Below are 13,088 nucleotides of genomic sequence, written 5' to 3' on the forward strand. Positions count from 1 at the left end.
TACATTTAGCTGTCATGTCTCCATTGACTCTATTTAGCTCTGACAGGTTCTCAGTCTTGTGTGCAATTCCTTTTCCTTTAGTCTAACAGACTCATTTCCGTGGTGAAATAGATCTACCCCTGTCTGCCAACCCTTAAATTGGGTGGTTCCATGTATTTATAAGGCAGTTAGATTATTTTGCCTAAGTCTACATTTTATCTTAGGATCCCCTGGCCATCTAAAAATATATTTTTAATTTGCATACATTAAAGTTCACTAGGGGTGCCTGGGTGGCACAGTGAGTTAAGTGTTAGACTCTTGATTTCGGCACAGGGAGTGATCTCAGGGTGGTGAGATGGAGAGCTGCATGGGACTCCACACAGTGCAAAGTCTGCTCAAGATTCTCCTTCCTCTCCTTATGCCCCTCTCACTCCTGCTCTCTCTCTATTTTTCACTCTAAAATAAATAAATATTAAAAACATAAAGCTCATCATAGGTTTGTAAAGTTCCACAGGTTTAGACAAATGCATAATCTCAGGTATTCACCATTATAATATCACACAATATTTTCACCAACTTAAAAATCCCCTTTTGCTGCACTTAAATTTTTCTGCTCCCTCTCCTCTGAACTCCTGATAACCACTGATCTTTTTTCATGTTTATACCATTTTACCTTTTCCAGATGTCCTACGTAATTGGAATTACATAGTATATAGACTTTCAGACTGGCATTTTTTTTTCATTAACAATATGCATTTATGCTCCCTCCACATCTTTCTGTGGCTTGATAGCTCATTTTAGAAAATCGGTAATAATAATAATATTCTCCTATATGGATGTACTAGCTTCTTCATCCATTCGCCTATTTAAGAATATTTTATTGCTCTTAGTTTGGGGTAATTATGAATAAAGTTGCTATAACCAGTTTTGTGCATGTTTTCATATGAACCTAAATTTGGTAGAATTCACCAGTGAAAATGTCTGGGCCTGGCACTTTCTTTGTTGGAAGGTTATTAATTATTGATTCAATGTTTAATATAAATATAGGCCTATTCAATAAATCAGTTCTCCTTGCATAAGTTTTTGTAGTTCAGGTCTTCCAAAATATTGGTCCATGTCATCTAAGTTATTTAATCTGTGGTCATAGATTTCCTTAGGGCATTTGTTTATTGTCCTTTTGATATCCATGGGATCAGTAATGATGAACCTTCTTTAACTTCTGCTATTGACATTGTATTTTTTCCCTTAGTTTGCTTGGGTAGTTTATTGATTTTATTTCAAAAAGCCAAGTTTTTTGGTTTATTTTCTTTATTGTTTTCCATTTTGTCTAATGTTCATTGTTACTTTTCAGGAGCAAAGGTGTCTTGCCTTAGACTTAAATTTATCTTCTTTATCTGGTTTATAAAGAGTGAGTTCAGATGGTTTATTTGATTATTTTATTTTATTTTAAGATTTTATTTATTTATTAATGACAGACACAGAGATAGAGGCAGAGACATAGGCAGAGGGAGAAGCAGGCTCCCTGTGGGGAGTCCAATGCAGGACTCAATCCTAGGACCCCGGGATCATGATCTGAGCAAAAGGCAGATGCTCAGTCACTGAGCCACCCAGGTGCCCTAGATTATTTTATATCTTCCATATATTCCAATACAGAAATGTAATATTCTAAATTTTTCTCTAAACACTGTTTTTGCTTTATCCCACCAATGCTGATCAGTTGTATTTCATTTTTACTTTTTTTTTTCTTTTTTCTTTATGATAGGCACACAGTGAGAGAGAGAGAGGCAGAGACACAGGCAGAGGGAGAAGCAGGCTCCATGCACCGGGAGCCCTGACGTGGGATTCGATCCCGGGTCTCCAGGATCGCGCCCTGGGCCAAAGGCAGGCGCCAAACCGCTGCGCCACCCAGGGATCCCTATCCCTGTATTTCCATTTTTATTTCAAAATACAGTAATTTTTTTTGAAACTTCTTCACTGATCCATGTGCTTAGAAGTGTTTTGTTTCTGTTGCTAGAAGTGTGTTGTTTAATCCCAAAATATTTGGGCATTTCCCAGCTATATTTATGTTGTTTATTTGTTTTTAACCTAAATAAAAAATACATTTTTGGGATCCCTGGGTGGCTCAGCGGTTTCGCACCTGCCTTTGGCCCAGGGCGTGATCCTGATGTCCCGGGATCGAGTCCCGGGTCGGGCTCCTGGCATGGAGCCTGCTTCTCCCTCCTCCCTGTGTCTCTGCCTCTCTCTCTCTCTCTCTCTCTCTCTCTCAATCTGTTTATCATAAATAAAAATAAATCTTTAAAAAATACATTTTTATCAGTATTCTCACTTTAATTATCCCTCTACACATAGGGCTCAAGCTTGAACAACATGAGTTTGAACTGCTTAGGTCCACTTACCAGGTTTCTTATAAACACAGTACTCTAAATGTATTTTCTCTTCCGTATTTTCCTAATAACATTTTATTTTCTCTATCTTACTTTAAGAACACAATATGTAATACATTTAACGTACAAAATATGTGTTAATCAACTTTTTTTGTTACCAGTAAGGATCCTTGGAAAGAGTAGGGTATTAGTAGTTAAGTTTCAGGCAAGTCCAAAGTTAGCTTAGCTAACTTATCCCTTACTATAAGAACTATTGGGAATATTTTTCTTCTGGCAGATTTCCTAGAATAAAAATGGCAGCATTTGTAACTCCTCGTAGAGGTGTGAATCACAGTTAAAATCCTTTACAAAATATGAAAAAAAATAATTTTGGATACCTGTCTGTGACTTAACCCAGCTAATGTTTATCTCATATTCATGCAATGTGTGCTTTGATTTTCATTTTTCTAGAGTCATTGAGGTTCAACACATCAAACTCATCTGCCTTTCCGTAACTCCATAGCAACAAAGTGGTTTAGGTATTGCTATGGCAGGTGAAGAGAGCATAGTAAATCATTCACTGCTTCGCATCATTGGGCATGATTCAATTACTTCCTAAAGAGGTTGTATAGAAAGCAAACAGGCATATGAGTAAATGGCAACATCGTTAGCCATTAGGAAAGTCAAATTAAAAATGCAATGAGATCTCATTATATACAACTGGATTAGTTGGGAATTAGGGCTTCAATGTACAAATTTTGAGAGAAGACACATTAGTCCAAAACAATACATAGTATGATGGATAAAATTAAAATACAGATAATACTCAGTTGTTAATAAAGAGGCAAAGCATCTGGAATTCTCAAATTTTGCTGACTGAATTAAAAATGTTACAGTCAGTTTGGAAAACATTTTGGTGGTATCAAATAAACATACATTTACCGTTTGACTTAGATATCCAATTCCTAAGTTTTCATCCTAGAGAAATGAAAATTTACATTCAGTTAAAAAATCTATAGGAACATGTTCAAAAGAATTATATTCATAATCACCCCCAACTTGAAAAAAATTCAAATGCTGGGTTATCCAGTGAGTGAATAAATAAACTGTAGTATATTATCTAAAGGAATATTGCTGAGATGGTTAGTTTTATGTGTCAATTTGGCTGCAATATGAGGTACTCAGGTATTTAGCTAAAGATTATTTCTGGGTGCATCTGTAAGTGTTTTTAGATGAGAAATTAGCATTTGAATGGGTGGACTTAGTAAAGTATATATTTTCCTATTGATTCTGTTTCTCTGAAGAGCCTTGACTAGAACAATGACTCAGTAATAATAACAATAGGGTTGTATACATGTCAAAGTTTATATATTTGTGTGTGTGTGTGTGTGTGTGTGCGTGTCACATTATATGCTTGATTATTCTATTTACATAAAATGCTCAAAAATAAAACTGAAAACAGATCAGTGGTTGCCAACTGTTTGCATAGGGGTAGGTTGTGACTGTATATATAGAGTTCTTTGGGTGACAAACCTTAGTTGCTGTGTTTACATAAATCTATATATATTTTTAAACTCATAGAACTGTATACTCAAAAAATTAAATTCATTCTAATACATAAAATAAAAATTTAAAACATAAAATCAATCCATTCTGATGAAATCTTGTATTGATATGGAAAACAAAAAGCAAAAATTATTTAGAGAAACAGAAATACTGTACACATAAATAGATTTTAATAGATAACCATATACAAGAATTTAATGTACAGTACAGGTGATTTCAATTTAGTGAAAGAATATATGATACATTCAATAAATGTACTAACAAATAGGGCAAAGAAATTCACACAATCTAAAAAATAAATTTCTATTAGATTAAATAGGCAAATGAGAAGAATGCCTACAACAATAAAAAATTCAGGAGTGCCTGGAAGGCTCAGTTGGTTAAGCAGCTGCCTTAGGCTCAGTTCATGATCCCAGGGTCTTGGGAATGATCCCAGTGTTGTCATTGCCCCTCCCTCTGCTCATGCTCTCTCTCTCAAATAAAATCTTAAAAATTTTCTTAAAAATTTACGAAATTCATAACTTATAAAAATGTTTTGGAGATTTTCACCATTACCAATTCTCTCCTCTTTACTTACTAATAGCGCCTCTATGTTTTAGCTAGGCACATTTATGACTATTTAAATAAAAACAACTTTCCTAGCCCCTCTTGCAACTGAATGGTTTTAATCTCAAATGATTCACCCAACAGGCTTTAAGGAAATGTTTAAGGAAATCCACTAAGGAATGGGTATACCCCCATTCTGCTTGTGTAGCTTGGGAAATATACCTAGGTTTATTGTAAACTTTTGTTATGTCACTTAATATGTCATTTTTCTATGGCTATCATTTTCTAGTCTTTAGGTAACCAATTTTTTAAACCTTCTGCTACTACAGTTTCCATTACATGCTTTTATTTTCAGGATAAAGGTAGAACACGTTGTCTTCCTTCTTATAGATTACCTAGTGTTTAATCTTACTTTATATAAGTTATAAAGTCCAACATAAACTTATGAAATATGTGTGTCTTAAAGTTGTTCTGCTTTTATTTCACATTCTTAGAAGCTTGAGGATATAACGTAGAAAAAAATGTTTCCAACTAAGTTATTAAAAAATGAAAAACAAATCATTCTTTGTTTGTTTGGCACATCTTCTTTAGTTCCACATCACCTCCAAACATGGAGAGCAAAAAGCAAATATGTGAACAGCAGAAAAACAAGCTAGTGTGGATGGTTGCCTTAAGGGAGAGAGAGAGCCCCAGGGCATACTGACAGATGAAGACAGGTTGCATGTACCAGTATTCTGGGAGGTTTGGTGTGTGTGTTGACAAACAATAATTATATTAAATCATATAAATGTTTCATGCATATATGTATGTATATTGTATGTGTGGGACTACTCACTCATTATTGCAGAATTTGATTTAACTATACTTTTTTTTTCCCTTATAACATTTATTTTTAACTTTTGTAGTAGTTCTTTGTTAAATGACTAATGGTGATTGAGAATTCAGCTAAAAGCATGGATACATATTTAATCTTAATGTGTGTGTTTTATATGGATTTATTTTAAATGCTGGGAATTTGCTAACTGGCACAATTGTGATATTTGCTTAATTTCAAGTTCACTTCTTGAAAAAAATTTGTAAGGAAATCTATAAATGTTCGATCTAAAGTTTTGCTATAAAGTCTTTGCATATAATTGAAGACTTAACATGTCCACATACATGCCTCCTGTTTTAGAAAAATTAAAACAGTGCATTAAGTGTAATAAAAAAGCAGATGGTTCTTAATCAATAGTAAAATTTCCCCTTACCAGTGAGTCACTTTCATTCTTGATATTGGTATCCCTGCTAACAGTGCTATACAAATGAGTATTTTTAATACATATTATGAAATTGAGTTCATATAATGAACACAACATATTTTTAAACAAATAACAGACTTCTATATTGTCATATAGTTGTTTTTACAGAGCAATGTTCTGTATTATTTGCTAAAACTATTGAATTATACCTTGATTAGGAAGGATATGGAAGACCACTACTTCCTAAATACAGAGCAGGAAATGTGTCTCCTAAATAGAGAACAGAAATAAGCAATATTCTATCACATAGTCATGATTCTAAGCTTTGCCACACATAAATGACATATATCTGTATCTTTATATCTACATACACATAAAATAATACAAAAAGAAAGATATTTGGGGGCACCTGGGTGGCTCAATCAGTTAAACATCTGCCTTCAGCTCAGGTCATGATCCCAGGGTACTGGGATGGAGCCCTGCATTGGGCTCCTTGCTCAATGGGGAGCTTGCTTCTTCCTCTCTCTCTGTCTCTCTGCGCCTTCCCTGCCCCACTTGTGCTCTCTCTAATAAATAAAATCTTAAAAAAATAAATTAAATCCTCTAATGCTTTCCTCTTCACTAAATATAAAAGACAAACACTTTAAAAATGCAGAATATTTTTTAACAAATAGCAATCTCTGATAGAGGATTTTATTCCTCTGATATTTTCAAATGTTTTCTACTTTTTTACAGGTTTTTTTTATAGATAGTAATATTTTTAAACATTTCTTCACCTGATAATGGACTTATATAAATATTACCTCATTAGAAATCATTAACTATATAATAACTATAACTATATAGTTATATTAATACTATAACTATATAAGTACTTCATGTTTTAATATTATAAAAATAATACTCTCATATAATTTATTATAATCTCCAGGTTTTAAATTTCACAAGCTCCTTTTCCCCTCAAAAATTGTATTATCACTCTCAGTTTACATTCTATTCTATGGTCCAAAACAGTGTTTCTTTGAATTAGGTGCTTAACAGACTCATAAAATTTTGCTTTTGTCACCACTGGAAATGTCAGTAAGTTGTCTACTTTTTCAGTTTTCTATTACACCTATGTATATAAATTTAATTACATAAAATCACCATTTGTCCTCTCTGTTATGCAGGTGTTGCTACAGAGACATCACAATTTTACACTGTTTAAAGATGTAATATTTTGGGGATCCCTGGGTGGCAGCAGTTTGGCGCCTGCCTTTGGCCCAGGGCGTGATCCTGGAGACCCGGGCTCCCGGTGCATGGAGCCTGCTTCTCCCTCTGCCTATGTCTCTGCCTCTCTCTCTGTGTGTGTGCGACTATCATAAATAAATAAAAATTTTAAAAAAATGTAATATTTTACCATTTCAGAAAATATCATTGAGATTCCTCTCCTTTTATGTGTTACTTAAAATCTTTAACAAGCATACAAAATGTAGATTGTCTTCGTCTCTGAAAGTAAATTTTATTTTGTTTTGTTCTTTTCTCTAAGTTGTATGGTGTCTATAAAATAATAAGAGAATATAAGTCAGGGAAATATGCTTTTTTAGACTGTTAGTCCCAATTATCTTAATGATAAGATAAAAATTTTATCTTTCATCTACAGTACATCAGTCTATATATTAGAATACATATATACATTAATTTATATCGATTTATCTAAATATATTGAGAGAGAGAGAAGAATGTAGTTTAAGAGAGTGAAAAACATTTGCAGATATATGAGACACATTTTTTTTTCCCTCTCACAATTCCTAGCAGGGAGTGAGCTTTGAGAGGTTCTGAGGTCAGATGCTTGTATACTCATTGACAGAGATGATAATGATGCTTCTGACAGCACTGAGATACTGCACGCTGTATGACAACGAGCTTGAAAAGGCATCACTGAAGGTGATAATAATGAGGACCAGCAGGAGGACATATTTCAGACTGAGAAGCTAGGAGGGTATTATCAGTCTGATGGAACAGGCTGAGCTCTGGATCCATGTGGATGTCATTCTTCTTTTATTGAGAATCCTGCTGAAATAGATATCCTGTACTCTGGGATAGGCTTTTTGCAGCAGCTAAAGCGACTGAAAAGCATTCTTCATGCAAGACCAAGTCTACAGAAAGATAAAGTCCACAAAGAAGGGTAATATTCACTTAAAAAGCAAGAAATGAAAAATTGTCTTAGGATTTTATTTTTATCATAATACAAGGATGCGTTATGCTACTTTTTATGCAACATTTTACTATGTGTTTATTAATATGATAATTAAATATGGGCTTTCTTCATCTATAAAAATTATTCTAAAATATATGATACGGCATCATTTTTACATTTTAATTGGCAGGTTACCAGTTCTACTAAGAATGATCTGCCTAGCCTGCGGATTTTTAGTAGAGTCCTGGGTTCCACAGAGGAATTACCAAAAGGGGACTAGTTCTGTATGCCACGATTCCCTCAATAGAGGTGTTAATGAAGAGTTATATAATTACATATCCTTGAAAGGTAGGTTTGGAAATGCAATGACTAACTCTAAGCCTGTAACTGAACAAAAGTAGGGTTAAAGTATCCAGGAAAATGCTTCTGGCTTTGGTGTGCAAGTATGCATCCTGGTTATAATGGTAGGTGATTCTGATTGAGCTTTCCAAAGGTACACTCTACCTTGAAATGGTTGTGTGCTTTGTCCTAAATGTCTTGTCAGGGACATGATCTGACATGGTTTCTGGGGGAAAATTGATCAAGTTCTCATTGGCTCTTTAGTTTCTACCAGCATAGTATCACTGTCAGACCCTGAGCAGGTGGTGATATGCAGAGTATCCACTTCCTAATTAACCACTATGGCGATCAATAGATTATGAATTCTGGCCACATATACATTTCCATACCGTTCAAATTCCTTGAAAATATAACCAGTTACATATTAAAAGTCATGGTGGGGCCTAATTAGTAGATATTCTAGTACTTAAGATTTCTTTTTTTTTTTTTTTAATTATGATAGTCACAGAGAGAGAGAGAGAGAGAGGCAGAGACATAGGCAGAGGGAGAAGCAGGCTCCATACACCGGGAGCCTGATGTGGGATTCGATCCCGGGTCCCCAGGATCGCGCCCTGGGCCAAAGGCAAGTGCCAAACCACTGCGCCACCCAGGGATCCCAAGATTTCTGTTCAAGTTATTTCCACCTTTCAAAAAACAAAACAAAGCAAAACAAAACTATAGAATAAAAACAGCATGATGGATAGAAAAGTGACAGGAACATTAAGAAAAATCCTGCAAAAGAAGTGATGTGGGGGGTTCTGCAGACCCAGAGAAATATGGCCCACAATGGCTAAAAAACCATCACTATTAATAAGAAATTAAAGACCTGTTTCAGAACACTGAGGATACTGCTCCCATGCACTGTATTTCTCTCATCCTACCTAAGTAACATTACTTATGCTGATGCCTCACAAGATTGTATTTCTACTTTGTAACTTTCCTCTGAGTCTTAGCGGTCTTTATCCAGCTGCTTTTAGACATTTCCACTGGATTGTTTTGAAACTATTTTAAAATAACCTGTCAACCAGAATTTTCCTTCTTCCCAAATCTTTTTCTTTCTCACTGTAAAATATAGTATTATCAGCCATTCAATTGCTAAAGTCAGAAAACTCCTTATGAATTCCTATTTTCCCCCCAAAAATCTTAATTTGCCTACTTATTTTAAGACCAGTTCAACTTTCTGCTCCAATTTCCCCTCCTAAGTATATGTATTTTTCCTATGTTATATTGCACCGTGTTACCTGAGAAAGTAAATTGAATTTATTTCTCTGAAAATAGGAATAATAAAGCTTAACTTGTTCTCATGATAGAGAAATCTATGAAAATAACTAAACAGAATTCTCTGTCATTTTTGCTTATCCAAAATGTACATGTCACCTTCTCATAGGGGACACATTTGATGATCTTATCTGAATTTTCCCCTGACCATTTCCAACCCATGGCACATATTTACTGGTAGAATGGGTAAAGTATCCTCAAACATAATATTTATCTGGGCAGAGACTCTGTTTGTCCTTTTGAACGCTCTATCCACACTCTTAAAACAATACTGGCAAACAGTATTCACTCCATTAATAGTGGATGAATGAATAAACAAACAAAAAAATCCTCTTACACAGAGATGTACTATGAAAATCTAACTAGAATTACCTGTTTATGATTTAAGAGTTCATAAAGTATCATCTTGTCCATTCAAAATTTTGGGACCTCTAAGGAAGTCATTCATTTATACCTATCTTATGCTTCTTTTCTCTGTGTGACAATCAATGAGGTAAAGAGATTCCCTAATAAAAGACTTTCTGATATCAAATATATATTGCTTAAAAAAACTCTACTTTTTATTAAGCATAACTGTTGATACTGTTTTGAAATGATTGGTTTACAACGATACCCTTGTAGTCTCTTGCAGTATTTCTATTTGGTTCAATAGTGAAAATTTTTTAAGAATTATTGTGAGTTATGGACCAAAGACCACATTTGCAGAGTGTTAAGACAACAGCTATTCTTAAAAATACATTACTGACAATGCCTAGAAAAATTCCAAATGTAGGTTAGCTACCTAAAAATATCCTACTACTAGTTTTGTTACCATTTTTGTTTTTTGCTTGTTGTTCTGTGCAGGAAGGAAAGATTAATTCCTGAATATTCTGTCCTATAGAATGTTATTTTCTTAAGATGACATTGACTAAGGTGGGCAGCCTGTGTGGCTCAGCGGTTTAGCGCTGCCTCTGGCCTAGGGCCTGATCCTGGAGACCGGGGATCTGTCCCGTGTTGGGCTCCCTGCATGGAGCCTAACTCTGCCTGTGTTTTTGTGTCTCTCTCTTTCTCTCTCTCTGTGTGTGTGTGTGTCTCATGAATAAATAAATAAAATCTTAAAAAAAAAAGATGACATTGACTAAGGCTATTTTAAAATTCTATGTAGTCCCTTAAATGTAGTGCCTTCCCCCCTCTACTGCACTCATGTACAGTAATAAGCAACTCTCCTTTTAAGACTTCCTCTTGGGTGTATAGCAGCACTTTTATTTATTCATGTGGTTAGATAGGGATTCTTGGTCAGCAGGGACCACTGGGAAGGCTTTGGGATCAAAATTTAGACTGATCAGTATTGAGCCTCTGCTTTAGAGGTTATCCTCAGCTAGGTGCCAATAAATGGATATTTGATTTTGCATTCGTTATTGTCCCTCTCATGTTTACCTCCTAGAGAAACTCAGTAGCGGTATAGCCACACAAAGGACTCAATGCTGTCTGTTTTATTGGCTAAAACAGTGTTTTACAATCTAAACAAATCACCCTAAGTCCCAATATAGTGTATCTGTTATGACAAGAGTTACCAAATTTGTGTTTGTTAGCATTAAATCAGAAGGCCTTTAAGTTTCCTTCCATTTTTGAATTACCTTCAAAATCCTGCTCCAAACAAGTTGTTTCAAACATGCTCTGAAATGACTAATAGTCATATTTTTAAATAAATACACTTTCAAATACAGAAGAAATATGTATTTACTGATTAAAATATTGCAGAAGAAGAAAACATGCAGCGGGTGATGAAAATCATTCATATTATAATTATCCAAAGCAAATAACTATGCAGTTTGAAGCATTTTATTTTTTTAATTTGCTAGTTTTATGCTATTAGAGAAATAAATATGTTATTTATATACTTGTTAATTTAATTTATAATGAAAAATTTCTTATGTCATTAAAAATTCTTCATAAATATCTTTACTGGCTCTTTAATATTTTAAAAATAGGTAGTAATAATTCACTTCATAATTCTATTATATACACTTAACTACTCTCCCTAAATTTGCCATTACAAATAACTTTCATCTGATTTCCAGCTATTTTCTCCATGATTATCAAAATCAATCTACCGAATCAAGTATTTTAAGGCTCTTGAAATATTGGCCAGTAACCAAATAAGCTGCCAGTAGTTATGAATGAAAGTATTCAACTTATCAAAAATGTAGGGGTGCCCAGAGATCTGGGATCCACCCCCGCACTGGGGTTCCCTGCTCAGCGAGGAGTCTGCTTCTCCCTCTGACTCTCCTCCTTCTCTTGCTCTCTTTTTATCAAATAAATACATAAAAAGAAATCTTCAAAAAAATCATTCAGCATGAATTCTTAGTATGAAAATGGTAACAAGTGATGTTAAAAATAATTTGCATTGTCAACATTTTTTAATCCTGTTGTTATTCTCAAATTTATTGTCTTTATTTTGGATGCTATTTTTATAGGACATTTATAAACATTTATAAATTAACATTGTTATTATCAACACAAATCTTTCATTGCCATGTATATACTAGATAGTTATGGAATAACTCAAATATACAATCTGTAGACAAATCAACTTAAGTGGTGCAACTAAGGTGAAGTCTGCCACCTGCCACAGGTGAAAGTAATATCACATTAATTTAACTTTCTTAAGTGAAATATAGTCCATTCTGAGATCTCATCCTCACAGCTGGTAGAAATTCAGTGGCAGTCACTTTGTGTGTGTGTGTGGGGGGGGTCTTTCTGTCACCCAGAATTTTACATAAAGTACAAGGATCTTGCCTAGTTCAGAATTAAGAAGCAGAGAGCATGATGGTTACTGTTTACAGGGTTTGGCCTGCCTCTGGATTAGCAGGACGTATTACACAATTTTTTTCCTGGCTTCCTGAGTTCTTACTGTTTGGGCATGAAGAAAACCCATGCCTGACCAAGCTTAACCCCTTAAGAGTAAGCCTGTCTCTGTTTCTTAAAAAAAAATGTGTCTCCCGGACACTAATGCCAACCACATTTATCCCTTTCTTAAAAGTGGGCTCTCTTGATGGATGTGGGTTACCAGAAAGTGTCTATTTTCCCTAGAGCAAGTAAAAAAAGAGGTGTATAAACTTCCCTAAACTTCAAACTGCTGACTCTGAGATGTTCACATTACTATGGGTCAGAGCTCCCCATCAAAATCAGTTTCACTGCGTCAAACCTTTGAGTCTTAACCATTTGTTAAGGTACCAAGATCTATTCGACTAAGCAATTGGCTTCCAAGAGGTTATAAATGCCTTCAAACTCTAACCTCTGTGGTTAGTCTTCTATGCACTGTTTTCTGGCACCTTTGAAGTTGCCATGGCTTTCTTTACGCATAAGGCACTTGTTTTCCCCCTTCACCACCTTCAGCAACTGGAAAAAGCAGAAGACAATCTTTTAATAAGGTAGAGCTTGAATATCTCTGTGCCCAATATTACTCCAAGGCACACACATGCTACGTAGAATTAATATTCTTGCATCTAAAACTCATAGATCCAGTGTCCTCCATGGTCTTTATATATTAAATATAATCACATGTTCTCCAGCTCTTAT

Source organism: Vulpes lagopus, chromosome 17 (genome assembly GCF_018345385.1).
Source record: "Vulpes lagopus strain Blue_001 chromosome 17, ASM1834538v1, whole genome shotgun sequence".
Taxonomy (NCBI): domain Eukaryota; kingdom Metazoa; phylum Chordata; class Mammalia; order Carnivora; family Canidae; genus Vulpes; species Vulpes lagopus.